This window comes from Bos grunniens, chromosome 24 (genome assembly GCF_055505025.1).
Source record: "Bos grunniens cultivar Pamir isolate PY7600 chromosome 24, Bosgru_T2T1.0, whole genome shotgun sequence".
NCBI lineage: Eukaryota > Metazoa > Chordata > Mammalia > Artiodactyla > Bovidae > Bos > Bos grunniens.
Genome location: NC_141188.1, coordinates 49,184,000 through 49,204,315, shown reverse-complemented (window position 1 = coordinate 49,204,315; position 20,316 = coordinate 49,184,000). Strand labels below are relative to the sequence as shown.

At 45.7% G+C, this 20,316-nt stretch overlaps 1 long non-coding RNA gene across 1 annotated transcript; it reads right to left on the bottom strand.

Annotated features, from left to right (window-relative positions):
- Positions 1-18,693: 18,693 nt before the first annotated feature.
- LOC147346237 (uncharacterized) lies at positions 18,694-20,081 on the bottom strand. The gene is made up of 2 exons (XR_015153350.1): positions 19,982-20,081; positions 18,694-19,549 (listed from the first exon to the last, which is right to left on the bottom strand). It is a non-coding gene; the product is annotated as an uncharacterized LOC147346237 (long non-coding RNA).
- Positions 20,082-20,316: the final 235 nt, after the last annotated feature.

The following is a 20,316-nucleotide window of genomic DNA, read 5'->3' as shown; positions in this document are numbered from 1 at the left end:
GAGCAACGCTGACTACACAGAAAGCACTCAGTCGCTCAGTCGTATCCGACTCTTTGTAACCCCCACGGACAGTAGCCCACAAGGATACTCTGTCCATGGGATTCTCCAGGCAAGAAAATTGGAATGGGTTGCCATTTCCTCCTCCAGGGGATCTTCCTGATCCAAGGATTGAAACTGGGTCTTCTGCAGCTCCTGCGTTGGCCAGCGAATTCTTTACCACTGAACCACCTGTGAACCCACACAGAAAGTACCTAACATAAAAGTATCTCACTCATTTCTTTCATAAAAGTATCTCACTCTTTTCATGGGTTGACATTTCCTCCTCCAGGGGATCTTCCCAATCCAGGGATTGAACCCAGTTCTTCCGCATTGCAGATGGATTCTTTACTGTCTGAGCCACCAGGGAAGCCCAACATAAAAGTATAGAAAAGGAATTGTTCCTAGCCTCAGGCTCTCTGCATTCTGCATGACTAAGACACAAATTCTTGACAAGTCGCAAAGAACAGTCTTGACGCTTAGGGGGCACTCTGACACTTAGAGTTAGGGGACCTCACAGTAAAGCCGAGACCCCCTGACAATCAATAACAATAATACCTATTATTATGACCGTCATGAACCTTCCTTAGCCCCAAAACCATCAGCAGTGCTGAACACCCTCCTCGTTTGTATTTTGTTCACAGTGGCCATGAGTGTGGAAGATGGATGTCTAGGCGCAGTTCCCTAGAAGCAGAGCCTGAGACAAGGATTTGGTGCCCATAGTCGACTGATTGAGGGAGTGCTCCCATAAGTGAGGGAAGCAGGGCTGGCTGGGAAGGAGCTCAGCAAGGAAGGATGGAGTCTCCAGTGGAGTCTAGGCCGGGCCTGATTCCAGGTGGAGGCCTGGAGCACATGCCAGGCAAAATTAGCTCTGACTGAAGTCAAGTGTGGTATTGGAAAAGACTCTTGAGAGTCCCTTGGACTGCAAGGAGATCCAACCAGTCCATTCTAAAGGAGATCAGCCCTGGGTGTTCTTTGGAAGGAATGATGCTAAAGCTGAAACTCCAGTACTTTGGCCACCTCATGCAAAGAGTTGACTCATTGGAAAAGATTCTGATGCTGGGAGGGATTGGGGGCAGGAGGAGAAGGGGACGACAGAGGATGAGATGGCTGGATGGCATCACCGACTCGATGGACATGAGTTTGAGTGAACTCCGGGAGTTGGTGATGGACAGGGAGGCCTGGCGTGGCTGCGATTCATGGGGTCGCAGAGTCAGACACAATTGAGCGACTGAACTGAACTGAACTGAGGTCAAGATAGGGTACCCAACTATTCTGTTGCCTGGGACTGTTTTGTTTTAGCGGTGAAAATCCTTCATGCCAGGAAACCCTTCGGTTCTGGGCAAACATGCACCATAAGAAGCCCAGTTTTGTATTCCAAGTGAGTCAGTCCTCAGCTCCGTGCTGCTCCGGAACAGGAGAGCAGAGCTCCCAGGCAGGTGGCACTCATTCACCCCGAGGCCAGGCTCTCAAGAAGGGATGATAGTACACCAGCCCAGGGAGAGGGGCTCGCTAAGAGCATCCCACCAGAGACAAGCCCCTTTTGCATCTCCCTGCCCTGCTCTGTACAGTGGGAAACAGCCCTGGGGCCCCCACAGAGCCGGCTGCCCTCCAGAGCTGGCTTGTGCTGATCTGAGAACACCTAATAGGTTTCAGACAAACCCTGTTGGCTTCCTGGTTGTTTGCAACTCAATTAAATTAACAAATTGGTCTCTTTGCCCAGAGTCTTTCCACCGCCTGTATTTTAGCATATGTCAGTCAGGGCGGCCCAGCGACTCCAGATGGCTGCCAGCTCACTCTACAAATCCGATGCCAACTCATCACTGGGGAAGCATGTGTGTGTGTGCGTGCGTGCATGCACACAGGCCCAGAGAGGGAGACACAAGTGTGTGTGCACACACATGCACACAGGCCCAGAGAGGGAGACACAAGTGTGTGCATGCACATGTACACAGGCTCAGGGAGGGAGAAACAAGAGTGTGCATGCACACACATGCACACAGGCCCGGAGAGTGAGACACAAGTGTGTGCATGCACATGTACACAGGCCCAGGGAGGGAGACACAAGTGTGTGTGCACACACATGCACACAGGCCCAGAGAGGGAGACACAATTTTGTGCATGCGCATGTACACAGGCCAAGGGAGGGAGACACAAGTGTGTGCATGCACATACATGCACACAGGCCCAGGGAGGGAGACACAAGAGTGTGTGAGCACACACACATGCATGCAGGCCTGGAGAGTGAGACACAAGTCTGTGCATGCACATGCACACAGGCCCAGGGAGGGAGACACAATTGTGTGCATACGCATGCACACAGGCCCAGAGAGGAAGACACAAAGCCATAGTGAGGAGAGATAGAAAAAGAGGGGGTCAAAATAGACAAACTGGGGGGAGGAGATAGGAAATAGGGGGGTCCAGGTTTTTGCTCATGGTTTAGCCAGCAGGTGCCAAGGACTCTAGCCTTCCTGTAGAGAAGTCCTCTCCTTCACAGGGTGAGTGGTCCCTGAAGAAGACCCCCACAGCCTCCAGTTTCTCTGGTGAGAATGCTGGATCTCAGAGTGCTGTCCCTGGAGCAGAAGCATCAGCATGACTTGGAAGCTTGTTAGAAACGTAGGTTCTCGGGCTCCAGCCCAGAACCCCTAACTGAAAAGCTGTGCAGGAGGGACCCAGGCGGCTGTGTTTCGACAAGCCCTCCCGGTGTGCACACTCAACTTTGAGGAACACGCTCTTGACACTACAGTGCTGGATCCTCCTGATAGCAGAGCCGAGAGGGCTCCAGGGCAGTAAACTGCTCTCAGTCACAGCCACGGCTGCTGCCTTCCATGAGGAGGGAAGTGGGTGGTCTCGAGAGCATCTTTAGAGTCACTGGAATGATACCTCTCTAGCCTTCTATTAGATGTAGGAATTGAGGAAGCAAGAAGAGGAGTCAGAAACAGCCTAGAGGAAGGAAAAAGGCAACCTGGGGAAGTCGTTGTTCTGTTTAGTTGCTTAGTCATGTCTGACTCTTTGCAATCCCATGGACGGTAGCACACCAGGCTTCCCTGTCCCTCACTGTTTCCTGGAGTTTGCTCAAATTCATGTCCATTGAGTTGGTGATGCTACCTAACCATCTCATCCTCTGCTGCCCCCTTCTCCTTTTGCCCTCAATCTTTCCCAGCATCAGGGTCTTTTTCAATGAGTCCAACACATCAGGCCAAACTTCAGCATTAGTTCTACCATTGAATGTTCAGGGTTGATTTCCTTTAGGATTGACTGATTTGACCTCCTTGGAGTCCAGGGGACTCTCAAAAGTCTTCTCCAGCACCACAATTCGAAAGCATCAATTCTTCGGTGCTCAGCCTTCTTTATGGTCCAGCTCTCACATCTTTACATGACTACTGGAAAAACCATAGCTGTGACAATCTGCACCTTTGTCGGCAAAGTGATGTCCCCTGCTTTTGAATACGCTGTCTAGGTTTTTCATGGCTTACCTTCCAAGGAGCAAGTATATTTTAATTTCATGGCTGCAATCATCAGGGTGCTTAAAAGGGCCAAAACTTCAGCTGGTCTGTGACAGCTCTGAAGTAGGAGGCTCTCAGTTCCTATCAGGCAGGACCATGTTGGAGAGGAGGCGCTCATGGGAATGAAGCCTGTCCCTAGCTTCAGCACATTTGATAGAAGATCAGTGTGGAGATTCACTGTAAGTAAGGTGCTGTCTGGATTCTGCTGGGAATGGGCCAAGGAGGACAGGAGGGGAGATGGGAGAGAAATTGCTAGAGTTTTCAGAAGACCATCATCATTGTTCAATGGGGACATTGCTCTTCTGGCTTCTGAGGCTGGAGTCAGGGGTGAATGGCTTGGTGTGGCCCTTGGTGAGAGGCCTGTCTCATTTCCGCAGGTGTGGGTGTTGAGCTTGGCCCACGTGCCTGGCATGGGATAGGGTGGTCAGTGACCAAAAAGCCAAAAGTCTTGAAGGTTCGAACAGATAATGTTAAAAGGAGCACTGGTTGGGTGGAAACGCCAGGGCAGACATTATCTGCTGGGGATTGCATGAACTGGAGATGAGGCCCCATCTAGACCACACAGCAGCCATCAGACTCCAGGCTGTGGTTAGTGCCTGGGAATGTAGCCAGCTGCCACCAGCTGGCCGACTTCTCAAGGAAAGCTCCAGAACTAAATGGAGGTACAAGCCACAGGTCCTGGAAGAGAAGCTATAAGAAACTCACATATTGCCTGGTTATCCAGGGGTGATCTGTCTGGGCTGGCAGTACGGAAGGGGTGTAAAGGGTCTAGGACTCCATCCTGCAGCAACAGGGGGCAGTGTGGCATTTCACAGCAAGGAACACTGTCATCCGATTCCTCTAAGAGTAGGGCTTGAAATTCCTCTGCATCCTGATGCCTGTTGCCTTCTCTTCTCTTACAAGGGCCAGCTTAAGGCTGGGCCACCTGCGTGCATTCTTACTATAAACCCTCTGCCTGCAGGAATATAAAATATTTATCCTCGCTATTTGGCGCAGCAAAGCTGAAGACTAAAAAGTGAGATACCCAGTGCCCAATCTCCGACCAGAAGGTGAGGGTTTGGAGGCAAGACAAGAAAGGTATTGTCCAGATGCTCGTAGGGAGGGTCTCATAGCTGGGGCGGTGGACCAGGAGGGGTTGGGGGCTTGAGTGAGCAGAACTCCTCACAGTCTGTATTTATCAGGGAACTCCTTGGCTTTGACCTTGAGTAGCAGCTGCAGCTCTCCTCAGCTTTCCTCCTTCAGACATCTTCAAAAACCCTGATGTTTATTTCTGTTTGGGAAGAGAAACAAATGGGTGAAGGAATGTTGCAGACGCCGCTCAGGGCCCTCCATGAAGCTCAAAGCCCCCTTTCTTAATTTCCAGTCCCTATGTCTGGGCACCAGTGGGGGTCTCTTGCAGTTGGAAAACCAGAGGTTTCAGTACACCTGCACACTGTACAAAGTGGCTGTTTTTGTTTATAATTTTCAATTGAAAAACTATAGTTACTTTTTACTTATAATTTTTTTTGTATAATTGAGTATTTTTTTAAAAAAAAGAACAAAGAGTAGGTACATCATTTTAAAGTTTTAAAACACAAGAAAAAATAAACAAAAGAAATAATTTGTACAGAGAAATTATCATGTGTACCAAAACGTTTGCTATTTTGCTTATTTTAGTTCTGTTTCTGTCGGAGGTCCTAAACCCTGAATGCGTCAGGAGCAAATGAATTTAATACTGGGGATGCTTGAAACCTCCTTCTCTGCCAATTAACCTCCCTAGGAAGTGCCTATTAGGACTGGCCCGTGAGCTGTAGCCCTGATGGACTTTCCTATTTTAGCAGCCAAATGAAGTGGGTGGGGGTGGAGATTAAGGTGGATTAAAGGATTACATTTTGGAATACTTAACAGAATTGAATTTGGGATTGGGGTTAATCGCATGTTCCTGTGAAATCGGGTAATTATTTTAGTGAGAACCCACTTAATTCAGTGGGAAAGTGGCTTCAGGTTTACTAAGCATTTGTATGTGTCAATATCTTGAATGTGGAATTGACAGAGGCGGCTTTAGCAAAGGCCTTGGGTGGATTTAGTTTTTTCCTAACCCTATTGATTACCTTGATTTTCAGCAGTATTTTCCTGTCCTTTCTAAAGTTGGAAACAGGAAATGATATTCTGTAATATATTTTCCTCAAGCACAGCCACTCATTACAGAAGAAAGAAAGAAAAAGAAAGGAAAACCAAAACACATTGTTCAAATATAAGTATGGGAAACACAAAACCCTGTTCAGTTCAGTTCAGTTCAGTCACTCAGTCGTGTCTGACTCTTGGCGACCCCATGGACTATAGCCCGCAGGGCTTCCCTGTCCATCACTGACTCCTGGAGCTTGCTCAAACTCATGTCCACCGAGTCAGTAATGCCATCCAACCATCTCATCCTCTGTCATCCCCTTCTCCTCCTGCCTTCAATCTTTCCCAGCATCAGGGTCTTTTCCAATGAGTCAGTTCTTCGCATCACGTGGCCAAGTATTGGAGTTTCAGCTTCAGCATCAGTCCTTCCAATGAATATTCAGGACTGATTTCCTTTAGGATTGACTGATTGGATCTCCTTGCTGTCCAAGGGACTCTCAAAGAGTCTCCTCCAACATCACAGTTCAAAAGCATCAATTCTTTGGTGCTCAGCTTTCTTTATGGTCCAATTCTCACATCCATACATGACTACTGGAAATACCATAGCTTGGACTAGACAGACCTTTGTTGGTAAAGTAATGTCTCTGCTTTTTAATATGCTGTCTAGGTTGGTCATAACTTTTCTTCCAAGGAGCAAGCATCTTTTAATTTCATGGCTGCAGTCACCATCTGGTGATACAAAAAATAGAGAGAGGTTGTAGGGAGGAATGTGGCAAGAAATTGGAATTCCCCAGAACTCTTTGATAAAAGAAAATAAATACGCCTTGCCTCACCTAGGAGAAGACAGAAGGGAGAAAACACCCCTGATTTGTTTCCTCTTCTTTACTCCCTCACCCCCACCCCATCTACCCTGGAGCAGCCCGGGAGCCCTCAGTAGCACCTTTCTTGACATAAGTTTTGGAAAGAGAGATTTGAGGGCCCTGACCCCTGAGGGGGCATTGTGAGAGCGCCAGGGAAGGTCCTGGGCTTCAGAGATGTTTGTCCTGAAGAAAAGGAGATGTGTGGAGCCAGGAGGGAGCATGGAGAGGTGGTTTCAGTTCAGTCGCTCAGTTGTGTCTGACTCTTTGCGACCGTATGGACTACAGCACGCCAGGCCTCCCTGTCCATCGCCAACTCCCGGAGTTTACTCAAACTCACATCCATTGAGTCGGTGATGCCATCCAACCATCTCATCCTCTGTCGTCCCCTTCTCCTCCTGCCCTCAATCTTTCCCAGCATCAGGGGCTTTTCCAGTGAGTCAGTTCTTCGCATCAGGTGCTCCTAACAGGATGGAAGAGCAGGAACCCCGGGCTCAGGAACCCTGATGGGGGATCGGCTGCAGAACGTGGGGGACCAAGGGCAGGCTCAGGGTGGGTCTCATTCCCTTTTGTGTTCTCTGGCTTTGGCAGTGTAGGGGCTGGTAATGTTGAAAGTTGCTGAATCGGGTGCCAGGCTGAGCCCAGGTTGGAGTCTGTTCTGCCCAGTGGAGGTATACTGGGTCAGGTCTCTGGCTTCCTCCTAGGAAGATAGAATTGACCTGGCGGGCATCAGTGCCATGGAATGGTGCCTGAAAGCAAGGACCTTCACAGAGCTTTGCAGGACCCCCCCCCAAGCCTGCTTTCCTGGAGGTCTGCAGAGGCGCAGTGCCCAGGACAAATCCAGACCTTCTAGACGGGAGACCCTGCTGCTAACCTGAGGAGGCTGGTGGTGACGTGGAACATCTTCTGAGAGGAGCGGCAGCATTGGAAAGCCCGGAGTTTTCGTTCTTAGTAATCTTACCCTAATGTTCAGTCCTTGGTTATTTTTAGCCTATTTAAACATTTAATGAAATTCTGCTTAACTATATATATGCATATCAAAAGCATCTTAAAATATTTAAAATCTAGACCATTCTCAAAGCACTCATCAAATTCATTGTTTAGCACTTATTGTAAGCAACCCAGTCTAGTCTTTGTCTGTCTATAAACCTGTTTTTTGCTTCCTTCCTATCTCTCAGTGGCCCTGCCACAGAGTAGGTTTGATTTTAAGGCATGGAATCCAAAGTGGTAAATAAAGGAAGAGCTCCAAAGCTAAAGGGCTGTCAGAAGTGGGGTGGGAGAGGGCTGGGGTGGTGGGTGAAGCTAGCCATCCTGGTCTCCTTTGACGGTAAGGTTGCCAGATAACATACAGGGCACCCAATTAAACTTGAATTACAGATAAACGATGAATAACTTTCTGTGCATGTATGTCTCAAATATTGCATTTCCATTTTCTTTGCTAAATCTGGCAAACCTAGATGTAGGGGGATTACAGGTGATTCTTATTTCCTCTTTGGACTCTTTCTCTATTGGCTAAACTATCTCATGAACAGGTTTACTTTGGCATCAGTGGGGAAAAAAATCCTAATTCTACACTTTCTAATTTCTGAGCAAATGGTGGTTTTGTTGCTGGATCAGCCCTAAGAAATGGGCAGTACCACTGGGATACTAAGTGGTACGAACTCCCTGGTAGCACTCCCATTGGGGTCCAAGGCCCTCAGAATTTGCTGCATCTTCCTGTCATATGTCCTTACCTTCATGTACCCATTACTGTCACATCCAATCTCCTTAAAATGCTATGTTCCTTCCCTCCCTTCCCACTAAACCCATTAAGAGCTTCTGCACCCTGAGTCCTTAGACTTTATACATCTCTTCTGTCCATCAAGCCTTTCCTGGGAGAGAGGGCCCCCAGCACCACTGTCTGCTTGCCTGACAAACTTAAGTGCTTCAGCACCTTTGCTACCTAAGACATCCATACCAAAGGGTTATATGTAAAATGACGTAGACACCAAAGTTTATAATCTTACCCTAATGTTCAACCCTTGCTTATTTTTGACCTATTTAAATTCTTAATGAAATTTTGTGTAACTGTGTATATACATGGACTTCCCAGTTGGCTCAGCGGTTAAGAATCCACCTGCAATGCAGGAGCCTCAGGAGACATGGGTTCAATTCCTGGGTCAGGAAGATCCCCTGGAGGAGGGCATGGCAAACCACTCCAGCATTCTTGCCTGGAGAATCCCATGGACAGAGGAGCCTGGCGGGCTACAGTCCATAGGGTATCAAAGAGTTGGATACAACTGAAGCGACTGAACGCACATACTCATAAAATCTTAGATATAAATAGTCATTTAAAGAAATAAAATGTATGTCCCCTAAATACGAAAACAATGCAAGCTTAGAGACAAATGACAAAATCCAAACTAATTCTCTCATAGTGTAATCATTTCATATGCATCTGTCCAATATTTTTCTATTTATATTCATGTATATACTCACATCGGAGAAGGCAATGGCACCCCACTCCAGTACTCTTGCCTGGAAAATCCTATGGATGGAGGAGCCTGGTGGGCTGCAGTTCATGGGGTCGCTAAGAGTCGGACACGACTGAGCGACTTCACTTTCACTTTTCACTTTCATGCATTGGAGAAGGAAATGGCAACCCACTCCAGTGTTCTTGCCTGGAGAATCCCAGGGACGGGGGAGCCTGGTGGGCTGCCGTCTCTGGGGTCGCACAGAGTCGGACACGACTGAAGCGACTTAGCAGCAGCAGCAGCATATACTCACATGCATATATGCACACACATATATGTTTTATCACAAAAGAAAGGCACGTATAATTTTGTCTTCCTTTCTTCGTTAAGCAATACCGAATAAACGTTTTCTTTAATCACTCCCTTATTGTTAAGCATTTAGGTCGTTTCCCATTTTCTCTGTTACAAATAATGCTTCAATAAAAGCCCTTGTTTATCCACCTTGGGCCTACCTATCTCTGCTCTATATCTGGAATGAAAGTGTTCTTAGACAGGAATAGTTGGTAATGCATATTTGTAAGGCTTTAAATATTTAGCTCAACCATCCTCCAGTGAGTCTGAACATTCACACTCTGCCTTGGAGAATCTTGGTGAGAAGGTGGGGGCCACATTCCTCTTCCTGCTTTTCACTCCGATCACTTAGTGGGGAGCTTTTCCCAGGGACCTCCAGATAAATCAGTATTTCTAACCAATAAATTCCACTCCAGCTTTTCTCTTAGGTGCATTCACACATCAATCCTATGAATTTCTTTGAGCCCCTACTATGTGCCAGGCACTGTTCTAGGTGCTGGGGATACGGCAGTGAACAAAACCAAGGGTCAGCACCTACTCTTGTCCCATCACTTAGGAAGTCCCTATGTCGTTATCGCTTTAGGGAATTTTCACCGATCCTAAACTGGATGCCCAGCTCAGCACTATGTGCGAGGGACCCCGAAGTACAGGATGGGCCTTGGCCCTCTGGGAACCTGCCATCTATTTGAAGGATATAAGCCCAAACCACCCAGACAAAACAAAACAACCAGCACAACCCTCCTCCCACACACACATTCACAACTACTCTTTGGGGAAAGGATGTAACACCAGGCTGAATCGTCAGGGACAGGGGAGGCCAGTGCTGCAGGAATTCAAAAAAGGTGCTGTACTTGTTAGTAACTTTCCAGATGCATCAAGGGCTCTGGACAGTCTCTTGCCTTCTGGATGAAAATGCTGAGAGCCCAAGGAGAGGGAAAGAGCCAGGACGCACACCCCTGCTTGTGCCAGGGGCATGCCTTTCTTCAGGGCCAAAACCAATCGGGGGCTAAAGATAAGACAAGAAGCAGAGCAGTGGGGACTTCCCTGGTGGTCTAGTGGCTAAAACTCTGAGCTCCCAATGCAAAGGGCCCAGGTTCGATCCCTGGTTGGGGAACTAGATGCCACATGCTCTGACTAAGATCCGGCAAAGCCAAATAAAAGTAATAAATGAAAATAAAAATGAAAGAAGCAGAGCACTGAAAACATCTCAAAAATTTAAAAGAAGGGTGACTATTTGGGGGCCACCTATTCCACAGCCGCAGTCCTTGACCGCCACTTCTTCCAGACCGTGTTCCAAGTCTGCTCTGGGAAGGCCAGGTTTCTAAAGCCTTTGTAATTGCTTAGGCTTGAAAGGTCACACAAAGGAGTCTGGCCTTTAATATATGCAAGGAAAAAAAAAATGACAACCACACAGAGACAACAAAGCTAATCTGAATGCTTCCAAGGCTGTTCCACTCCACTAGGTGTGAAAGGAAGAGATATAGTTCTTACTGAATTAACATGTGTAAAACTTTTTATAAGTTCCCTATCTTATTTGAAGTTGTACACATACAACATGTTTTTTTAATAAAACCAAATACTTTTAGCTCTGCTATCAAAAACTAAAAGCAGCCCATTGCTTGTCAGCCCTAACTTCTCCTTCCCCAGAAGCAACCAGTTTTATTCTCTCAACTGAGATTATTTTGGTGTTTACATTTATGTCTCTAGATAATATCCCTGTGTGTGTCCTCAGTCGCTTAGTCACGTCTGAGTCTTTGCAACCCCATGGACTGTAGCCTGCCAGGCTCCTCTGTCCATGGGATTTCCCAGGCAAGAATACTGGAGTGGGTTGCCATTTCCTATTCCAAGGGAATCTTCCTGACCCAAAGATGGAGCCTGTGTCTCCTGCATTGCAGGTGGATTCTTCACCCACTGAACCAATTGGGAAGCCTATACCTGTATTATACTTTGTTCTTTTTCAGTTTTAGGCATTATCTAATGACTTCCTATCATAAATGCTTAAAGACTCTGCTCTCCTGTTCACCACCCCCTACTGCACACATACTTTCCTCCCAGCCCCTAAACTCCCAATCTAATAACACTGTAACTGGATCAGATCAGTGTTTATTCTTTACATGGCTATGAAAGCTACCTACAGCTGAACCAGGTACTACCTTTAATTACATCTCTCTGCTTTTTGTTTTCACTAAAAGAGTTATTGTTTTTTCATTTGGGTCACTGTGAGTTTCTTAATTCAGCCCCAAATTCTGCAGCAGGTCATCCATGTCTTCTCTCAAGAGGATCAGACACACCTGTGTCTCCAATGCTTATTACAAAGCACCTCTCCCAGAGCCTTCCAACCTACTTTGGCCTTGACTGGCTGCTTTCTGCCACTGGCGCCCGTCTCTCCTTCCGCATCTCCCTTCCCCATCGTCTGAGGCTTCCCCTCTCCATCCTGAGCTGGCCTTCAGAGTTCCAGCAGCTTCTGCCTTCCTGTAGGTTTACTCCCTCATTTTGGTGGAGCACATCCTCTAGCAGCTTCAGAAAACAGTGCATAGGAAAGAAATTCTCTAGACTTTGACTCTGTGAGTTCTTTTCTTTCACATTTAATGTCTTATTTTTCAATATCCATGGCTAATATTTCCTAGATAAGCCCATGTTTCTCCAAATATGTATTTGGGAAAATATATTTTCAACAAAATACCTTTTATCCTGTTATCCGATTACTGAATGTTTCTGTTATTTCGTTTTATTTCTTCTTTTAGTTTGCATGTCTCCCCTCCAGCTTTATTGAGATGTATTATAACACTGTGCAAGTTTAAAGTATACAATATGAAGATTTAGTATACACACACATTGTGAAACCTTATTACCAGAAGGATAGTCAACGCAGAGAAATGTTTGATTGGTTGTTTGAGTTGATTGCCTTCTTTCTGCCAGTGTTGCTATTGGGAAACCCACCCCACCACCACCACCTGATTCTTAACTACTTTATATCTGATTTTTCTCCTTAAAAATGGTAAAGTTGCTTTAATCCAGTGTTTGAAAATTTCCAATCATGTACCTTTATGTTGGCTCATCTGGGCACTCATGACCTTTCTAATTCAGAAAACACTTCAGGTCTGGGAAATTTTATTGAATTATTTCTTTGATTTTTTTTTCTCCCCTTATCTCCTTTCTCTCTCTCTCTCTCTCTTGAACTTGTGTACTCGACTGTCAGAACTCCTGAACTGATTTAATTGTCTTCTCTTTTCTGTACAAGTTTTCATCTCTTTCACTTTTCTTTGTGGAAAATTTCCTTACTTTTAACTTCTTCTATTTCCAATTTCCAAGAACTCTTTGTGTATATATATATAAAATAGATATAATCTGTCATATTATCTCTACATACATATTTCCACATAAATGTAGTTTTTATAGCTATATTAAATAAATGATGGGTTAGGGATGGGTCGGTTTTGGGTCTTGTTCTAAGTGATAGAATCTCCAAGCAACTTTACTTTTAATTTGTTATGTCTCTATTGTTAATATTAGATGATTTTTTAGAGCTCTGGTAATCCTTCATTTATCTGTCTGTATATCGCTCTATAATGATAATACTCTACTGTGTACCAGGCACTGCTTTAAGGATTTCACAAGTACCATCTCATCTCATGTAGGCATGTACGGATGCGAGAGATGAACCATAAAGAAGGCTTGAGCATCGAAGAATTGGTGCCTTCAAATTGTATAAGACTCTTAAGAGTCCCTTAGACAGCAAGGAAATCAAACTAGTCAATCCTAAAGGAAATCAACCCTGAATATTCATTAGAGGGACTGATGCCGAAGCTGAATCTCCAAAACTTTGGCCACCTGAGGCAAACAGCCAACTCATTGGAAAAGACCCTGATGTTGGGAAAGACTGAGGGCAGGAGGAGAAGGGAGCAACAGAGGATAAGATTGTGGGATGGCATCATCGACTTGGTGGACCTGAGTCTGAGCAAACTCTGGCAGATAGTGTAGGACTGGGAAGCCTAGTGTGCTGCAGTCCATGGGATTCCAAAGAGTTGGACACGACTGAGCAACTAGATGATAACACTCTCATCTCATCCTTATGAGGTGGGGATATTGCCATCCCCATTTTATGGAGAGTTGTTCATATTTGGGGCCAGGGGACAAAAAGTCTTGTGGGAAGCTCTGAGCTATCAGTGAACTTGTCAACAGTAACCTTCACCTTGGTGAGTTTGAGCCTTTTCCTTGCAGAACTGCCCTATTAGTATCTTTAAGTTCTTCCTTTGGGGCTGGTCACATTATCAGAGGAGACTCTACCAAGCTCCTATCTAAAGGGTGAAGGTCTGGCTGCCTGACTGCTGGGAGCCAAGAGGGAAGATGGTGGCTGGGGACTCCAGCAGTGCTTGTTCCTGCCTCTCTGGCAGAGACCCTTGGCAGTGCCCTCTTCTATCTTTTGCCAGAACGGGGAAGAGGCTACTGCCTGGCTGTGCAGACTTGGAGAAGGAATCTGGAGGTGTGACTGCTTCATAAACAGACCTTGCAGCAGTTCTCCTAATTTTATCAGCCCTCAGCCCCACTTCTTCCAGGAGTACATGGCACTGCCAGGAACTTTGGGGAATTCTGTCTTAGAAACCAAGCTGGTTTTCCACATGCTGTACTGTTGGCTTAGGATTCAACTTTCTAAGTAAATTACCCCTTATCTAGCTGCTTTTCTGGTTTCAAATTTTGCTGCTGCCTCCTACTCTCCCATTTCCCCCATTCACATAGGTCTGTACCTTAAAAAAGTATCTCTTTGCTAGCATTTTAATGGGATTTCAGTAGGGAATGAAATCCAGCATGTGTGTCTTTACACAAAACGCCTTGCCTTCAACTTCCCCCTTCCTTCTCCCATCTGTCTATTCTCCTACCTAGAAATCTCAACAGTGGAAACAAAAATGCCTAACCTTTGTCATAAGCTGTAAAGCATCACATTTAGTGGGAGGATCTAAAAAGGAGTGAGAAGGGATGGGGAAGGACATGCTGTATGTCTATGTATGCGTATGTATTAGAAACACATGAGCAGAAACATGTCATCTTAATCTTGATGCTTTTATAATAGACATTTTAGGATACAGGGCTGAACAATGTCTTGGTTTATGAAAACACAATCCTTCCTTAAGGATTATCATCCACCAGGACTTTATTTTAGAATTTTCAGGGAATGATGAAATTTTCATTTGGATCCCAAAGCAGTATGGGTTTTAAAAAAAGAGTTGGTGAGGGGCTTTCCCTGGCGGTCCAGTGATTAAGACTTGCACTGCAAAAGGAGCAAATTTGATCTCTGATCAGGGAACTAAATTCCCCTAAAAAAAAAAAAAAAGGCAGGGGTAGGTGCCAGATTAAGAGTTGGCCTAAGCACTGTGCAAATAAAGATGTCGGCACTCTGAACTGTAGCTTCCCAGGCTGGAGACTTTTCAGGATAGACTACGGGAACACAAACACTGGAGCTCTCCCCATCCCAGTGCAGGCCTCAGCCAGGTGTCATGTATCTTTGCTTATCTTTCCTTGCAGGCCTTTGTCACTAATATATTTCTTCCTTGATATAATGTAGATTAAAGTCAGTTCCTCTAAAACAGTGACTCTGAACCCTGTGCAGCAGAGTCACCAGTGGAACTTTGAAAAAGACTCTCAGACCTCATCTAAGCCCTCTTAAATCAAGACTAGCTGTGGGCCTGGGAACCGCTGCTGGGGAGCAGCCCCATGGAGGGGCTCAGAGGGTCCATGAACTTCTGGAAATTATGGGCAACGAGAAATCTGACGTTTTTTGAAGAACCATGGCTTTTGTCATATTTTCACAAGGAAACTTTTGGCTACCCTGCATTATAACACTATATTTCATGACATTATGTAATTGGTTGTTTGCTTTCTGCTTTGTTTTGTTTAGTTGCTAAGTCGTGTCTGACTCTTTGTGACCCTATGGGCTGTATTCTGCCAGGCTCCTCTGTCCATGGGATGTCCCAGGCAAAAATACTGAAGTGGGTTACCATTACTTTCTCAGGGGATCTTCCTGACCCAAGGATCAAACGCATGTCTTCTGCATTGCAGGTAGACTCTTTACCACTGAGTCACCAAGGAAGCTCCATATATTATATTTCATGACATTATATAATTATGTGTTTGTTTTCTGTTTTATTCACTGTGATAAAGGTAGAAACTAGTCAATTGTTAGAGTCCCAAAACAAATTCTTTTTCCAATATAAATAAATATTGGCTAAGTGAATAAAAGAATGAATGAATAAAGAGCATTGGTAAGCTCCCCTGCTCTCCAGTGGCTAAAATTCCTCTCCAGAGCATAGGGCCATGGAAGCTCTGGATGGAGATTCCGCAGGGATGATGTTGGACTGGATCCTAGGTGTAGACACAGGAGTCAGTGACACCTGAGTCTGAGTCATTTGCAAAGTCTCCACTCAATCAGGATGCTTCAGTGGCAGTGGGTATTTTTGAACAAAGAAGAGCTCTGACCATTCTTATGGTATCTCTCCCAGGTTTTATTTTTACCTCTCTGGCCTTATCAAATGACAGAGGGGACCCTCTGTCTCTTAAAGAACAAACAAACAGCTCTTCCACAGACCCTGACTCCACGCTCGCTGAGCAAACATCCATGACTGCAAGAATTTATCTCCTAAGAGCACTTAGCAGGGATTTGGTCCCACGACGTGGGAGGGCTGTCTTACAGCCTCGGCCCCAGAACGCTATTCCCTGCCTCCAGACCTGCAGGAATGCTTTCTGGCAAACACTGGAAAGGGCGTGCAAGAAATAGTGGGGAGGAGTTGAAAGAATTAGTAAGAGAACAGTTCGATTTAAGGGCTTCTATGATAGGAATTTGACCATCTAAGAATATCATTCTGAGAGGCCCAGGCGCCTGTTGGAGACCCGAGAATGCCTCAGAGTGGGCAGGAAGAACATAAGCACGACGCTTCCTCCTCCTTTTTTCTTAGCTTCCTCTTGATGCTATCACAGCTGAAATCTTACTGCTTTTAGCCAGCTCTCAATGACATCATACCTCGAAGGGACCTCCGAGATGACATGGGTAGTTTGTCCCCCACGGGGCACGCAGCGCTGATGGTGTGAATGAGGGAGGCTATTCAACTCAGGATGCAGCCGCTCCTGGTGGAACTGAGGCAGAGCAGAAGGAACTGGGGCAGTGAACGGCAAAGGTTTCTAGGACAAGCAAGCACATGGCACATCTGGGTACGTTGATGGTAACTGCTTACTAGTCACCTTGCAATGGTAAGGGTGAGAAAAAACTGCCTCTACCAGCTGATGCTTAAAGAGGCCTATGAGTAGGGATTCCTTTTCTGCCTTTCTCTCCCTCTCTCCACTCCGACCCTTTTCTGACATTTTCCTCTTAAATATGCTCCTTTGTAGGAGGCAGAATTCTATGCTGGCCCTCCAGATTCCTGCCCCCCAGTTTATATGCCCTGACTAATCTATTCCCTTTGCTTATGGGTTGTTAAGATTGACATTTGCTAAGTGTAATGAAGTCTGGTAATCAGGTGACTTTAAGTTAATCAAAAGTGGATTATCAGAATGTATAGATATGGATATACATATATGTCTATAGTTGAATCACTTTGCTGTACAGTAGAAATTAACATTATAAATCAACTAGACTTTAATAAAAGAAATTAAAAAAAAAAAAGACTACTCTGGGTGGGCCTGACCTAATCAGATGAGCCCTTTAAAAGAGGGTATTGAAGTATCAGAGAGATTCAAAGCAGCAGAGACACTCTTCTGATGATCTTGAAGAAGCAGCTGCCGTGCTCTGGAGAGGTTCGCAGGACAGAATGGCAGCTGGTCTCTAGGCTCTGTAGGGTCTTAGTGTGACAGCCACGAGGAACTGGATCCTGCCAGCAACTGGCGAGCTTGGAAGAGAACCCTAGGCTTCGGGGTTGAGATCACAGCCCGGGTGGCAACTTGAACCTGGTGGCACCTTGAGGAAAGGACCTGGTTAAACCATAACAAGACCCCAGCTCAATGGAAACTAAGAAATAATAAATCTGTATGATGTTAAGCTACTGACTGTGTGGTCACATGTCGTGCAGCGGTAGAAACTAATATATCCTAAAAGCTCACTTTTATTTAAGTTAACTGGTATTATGATCATGAGTGTGGGCATGGCAGGGAAGAGAGAGGCTATATATCAGACTCAAGCTAAACTGCTGGTATTTGAATCCTAGAACCACTTGCAAACTGGGCGAGTATGGGTGAGTTATTTAACCTCTCTGTGCCTCAGTTTCCCCATCGGGGATGATGTTAATAACAGTACCTCATAGATCATGGTGAAGAACGCGTGACACATAGTAAGCACTCAGTAAATGACCATCTTGCAATTACACTTGGATCAAAAATGTGGCAGGAAGCTCAGACAATACTGACAGTTCCAAGGAAGCAACTCATATAGGAAACATCATTTTAGTGCCTTCTCTTCTGGGCTTCCAACCTTGGTCTTACTATCTCTCCGTTAGTCTTAACTGTCAGATCAGACATTACCTTTAAAAAGTATTTTTGAAGCATGTACAACTCCCCAGTAGTTTGGTTACTGGCCCAGGCCCCAAGCATCCCTGAGAGGGAACTTTTCTTCTTAAACTATGATATAGAACACGTGGGGCTTCCCGTGGGGCTCAGTGGCAAAGAATCAGTCTGCCAAGGCAGGAGGGAGACACAGGAAACATGGGTTCAGCCCTGGGGTGGGCATGTTCACTGGAGGAGGAAATGGCAACCTACCCCAGTATTCTTGCCTGGAAAATCTCATGGACAGAGAGGCCTAGTGGACTATAGTCCATGGGGTTGCAAAGAGTAGGACACGACTTAGTGACTGAGCCCACAGCGTGCCCATAAAACACTGGAAGGATTCAACTGGATAATCAATCCTCAAAGTAAATACAGTGAATTCCCAGTTGTTCAAGGTGAAATTGGTGTCCAGGTCCTTAGTGGTTTTATTCTATTCCAGCCCTGGAATGGACGAATTTCTGATTTAGTAATGCTGTTGCCGCAGGGCAGGCTGGGCAACTAAAGTCTACCCCAAATGAGGGAATTTCACTGTGAAGTGACAAACTTCCTAGAAAGAAGGAGTTATGTTGTCAGTTTTGGAAGGAAAAGAGGAACTAAAGCACTTGGCTAAGAGAAGTTTTAAAAGTTGTGAAACCTGTGTGCTGATGCCCATATCTGTCCCTCATCGGGGGACGTGTGACTCAGCCTTTCTGGATATTAGCTTCCTCCTCTGTAAAATGAGAGGGCTCCTTTCCAGAGAGATGGCAAAACACATATTTGCACCAGCATGCTCTCTGAGACTCAGAATGAACAAAGGTCAAAACAAAGAAAAAAAACTCCAACTGTGATAAATGCTAGGTAACGACCACAGTCTCACAACACAGATTTAAGAAACAGTCATTCATTCATTCTTCATCCGTTCAACACACTGTTACCGAGTGCCTCTGACGTGCCAGCACTGTTTGAGATGTCAAGAGCCCTAAGAGCCAGATATAAAGAAAACTGATCCCAGAGAAAGGAGAATACCAAGGTCTTGACACCTTTTCCCTCTAATTCAAAACATGTACAGATTAAGAAATGTAATTAAGAGTGTTCACAGGGGCTATGTAAGTAAAAAATTTAATCTTGCCCCTTAAAGAGAAGTCCAGTCTTTGCCCTCAGCTCTTGGGAGGTAATCTCTAAAGCTGTTGGAATGTCATGCCTGATTGGAATGTTTTTGTTTGTCTGGGGGCCTTGGGTCACTTCAGATAGTCTAAAAAGATGTGATTGAAGGTGGGGGATTTGGTCACATGGTACAGGCTTAACCTCCAGAGGGACTGGAGGCTGAGACCAGTCACACAGGAGTCAACGATGCCCATGTGACAGCATCCTAATAAAACTCTGGACCCTGAGGCTGGGGTGTACTGCCCTGGTTGGCCGTGCTCTCTGTGTTTGTCACACATGACTTGGAAGGGCAGCCCTGTCCCCACCGCCCCTGGAAGAGGACAACTAGAAGCTCCGTGCTTGGAACTCTCTTGGACGCCGCCTTATGGACCTCTTGCCTTGCTGACAAGGCATCCGTATTCTTTTGCAGTAATAAACTATCATTCTAACAGCTCTCAGTGAGTTCCAAGAGGCCTTCTAATGAATTATTGAACCCAGAAGTGTTCTGGAGGACCTCCAAACTTGAAGTTGGTGTTGCAATTGTTGAAGTGAGGGCGGTCCCGTGGACTCCTGCTCCATCATGCTTCAGAATCCGTCACTGTGGATACAGAATAAGGGGCAAGTGAGCAGGACCCAGAGGGAAAAGGGAATGTGTTGCTTGGGGCCCATTTCCGTAACAAAGAAAGGCCAGGTAGATGGGGCTAAAGAACCCCAGGCTGCCGTCCTGCCATCTCATCCGGTTTCCTAACTGAGAACACCCTTCAGGATGACTGGCTGGTCCCAAAGTGAGGGAACACCCCAAACCAAAAGAAAGCTCCTATTTCATGGGATGTGCTACCTGCCAGTGAGGGGGAGACAGTCACAGTCCACTAGGCTCCTTGCTACTGCCACTCACTCCCCAACCCTCCTCGCAGGCAGAGGTTCCCCCTCAGAGGCTGCCAGTGACCCACCTTCCCACTAAAATTCTAAGTACTCTTACAACCCCACTTCGGAAAAAAAGGGGAGAAAATTAAGGATAAAGCATACGTACGATTCTCGGGCAAATAATGAGCTGGAATAGAATGTTCTATCCGAAGATGAATAATGTGCCTGTCTGCCCCCCTCCTGTCTTCTCCTCCGTCACACTGATAACTACAAAGAGAAAAGAGGAAGACATTGGAAGGAATATATCAGGTACAAATCACATAAAGAATAAGAGAAGAATCACTCCAGTAAACATCACGTTTTAAAATAAAACTCTGTAGCATTAAAATCAAAAAGTTTATGAAAACATGCTCCAGAAGAGATAATACTACAGGATGATAATAATAAAATCTAACATCTCTGGAATATTTATTATGTGCCAGACAGTGTTCTTAGTGTTTT